The sequence below is a fragment of the Octopus bimaculoides genome, chromosome 20 (assembly GCF_001194135.2).
Source record: "Octopus bimaculoides isolate UCB-OBI-ISO-001 chromosome 20, ASM119413v2, whole genome shotgun sequence".
In the NCBI taxonomy this organism is placed as follows: Eukaryota; Metazoa; Mollusca; class Cephalopoda; order Octopoda; family Octopodidae; genus Octopus; species Octopus bimaculoides.
In genome coordinates, this window is record NC_069000.1 from 42,438,054 (window position 1) to 42,440,457 (window position 2,404).

The following is a 2,404-nucleotide window of genomic DNA, read 5'->3' on the forward strand; positions in this document are numbered from 1 at the left end:
TTCCGTGTAATGCCCTTTGAACACCGGTTTGACTCGTAGTTAAATAATATCAACAAAATCTCCTAAAAGGGGGAAAAACGCAAAATCAGGTGGAGTTGGAATAAGATAATATATGTTTGTATATATATATCCCGTTACATGGTTACAACAAACGGTCGGAATGTATTGATTGGCCAATGAAAATAAAGGTAAGCCAGAATATTTAGTAAATATTAGCCAATGAAAATTAGCGTAACAAATTGCTTCTACAACGACATCAAATCACGCACCAATCAGCGCCTTCGGCACAGAATTTAAACTTTACAAAACAATCCTGCCATCAGCTTGACGTTTTTTAAAATCTTCTCTTCATTAATTTTATATTTATAAGTTGGTAAGTAAAACTAATTTTTGGATTAATTATTCGATTAATCAATCTATTATTTCTTCCATATTTCTATTGAATATTTCTATTTACAATATCTGTTATTTTCCTTTTGTATTTCAACCATTATTGGCCGTTTTTTCCCTCTGGTTTTTCGCCTCAGTTTGTAAAAAAGCTTTGTAAGCTTGGCTTTTTATCTTTAAATGTCGACAAAATTATTATTTAAATTCTATTTATTCCCATTGTGTATGAAATAAGCTTTTATTCGTAAAGAAATGAAAGTATGTCGCAGGATATTTTCAAAAAAAATCTGATTCTTTGAAAGTACTACATCAAATATATTTGAAGTACATTTAAAGTACTACATGAAATATATATACATCAAGTACATTTAATATACATCAAATATATTTAAAGTATTACATGAAATATATATATACATCAAATATATTTAAAGTACTACATCAAATATATTTGAACTTAGTAATAAGTGTGTACACATTTGCGGTGTGTTGATGGTTATATTTTTCATATAATATACATATATTTGCGTTGTATATGTGTGTTTATATACATACATGTGTTATATATATATGTACATATAATATAGTAATAATATTGGGGATAAAATCCAAAATTACAGATAAAAACTCAATTAAAATCAATGAGTCTATGAACTTTTGTACATATAATATATTTAGCTTTAAGTCCTAAAAGATTCGGTTCAAAGTAATCGTTCAAAAATTTTCATCTATTCGAAAATACCTGTCGTTGTAAATTGATAACTTTTTAATAAAGGATAAAATGCTGCGAAATTCAATAATACTAAATTATAGACATTTTCACTTAATGAATTTGTAATTTTAATGTTCTTTAAACTTTGAAACTTTTGAGATTCTTCTGAAAGACATCATTATTCCTCTTTTTTTTTTTTTAGGAATTAATCAAATTTCTTTATTTGATAAATTTTTAGGGCTCGATACTTTATTTGATGTCTATATATTTTGTTTGGGACCACTTTCTGTACAGTTATAACCCAAAGTCAACTTGTTTTCAGAACCTACCTACAAAGTCCGCCATTGCAGATCCTATAATTGCTCTCCCTTTTTCTTTTCAGTATTAATGTTAACATTTCAAATACCTATATTTGCATTTAGGTGTGTCATATATATATATATATATATATATATATATATATCAATTTAAATAAGAGCCATAACGCAATCCATAGTAAAACTTGTTTAATAACCTATGTACATTTCAATGCAATATGCCGACTCATTTGGTAGAGATCTAAATATACAAATATATATATATATATATATACATACAATGATATTTATAGATTACAAAGGACTAATTTATTTGTTATTACTCCATATGCTGGTTTAACTTTTTGAGCCAAGGGGAAAAAGTACTGAATATGAAAGGTCCCAGCTCGGCTCTGTTCAAACGTTTCGTCTTCTGGCACACTATCCACGACCATATTACCCAATGTTTCCCTATTTTTTTTTCTCTCCTTTTTTTCAACCAGACAGTGATCTGACTGCTATTTCTAGCATATTGTTGGATCACACAAGCGCCATTGTTGCTTCGTTTCTGTAGCTTATATAATTTCACCTGTTATCATCCCCTCGCTCTGTAACGATGATAATATTAACAGTAATAATTCTTTTGGCCCACAAAGGATTTCGTACTTGGAAGGCATTTATGTAATCATAAATTTAAAATGAAGTCGGTGCGATGCTTGCAAAGACATGTGTGAAGAACCTCAATGGTATATGCATAGCATATTAGTAGGCATAACTACAGAAATATACCCCACCCGACTTTGTTGCTTGATAACTTCCAGAAGAAACTTTCTACAAATAATCGCTTAGATCCTGTAGATTGAAATTTACCAAGTGTTTCTCACGGGTTTTAAATGCGTAGTGAAAAAAAAAAGAAATGGCCAAATCCAGTCCGGGCTGCGGTGGTGTGAGAGAAAAAAAATCATAAATTTTCAGTTCCTTTTTTTTTTTTTTTTTTTTTTTTTTTTTT

The 2,404-nt window shown here is 29.0% G+C and overlaps 1 protein-coding gene across 1 annotated transcript in view; it reads left to right on the plus strand.

The window, feature by feature from the left end:
- Positions 1-266: 266 nt before the first annotated feature.
- LOC106881682 (aurora kinase B) overlaps positions 267-2,404 on the plus strand; it is a 32,224-nt gene continuing 30,086 nt past the window's right edge. The window contains exon 1 of the mRNA XM_014932147.2: positions 267-373. The gene's annotated coding sequence lies outside the window, so the exon portion shown is untranslated. The remainder of the gene's footprint in view (positions 374-2,404) is intronic.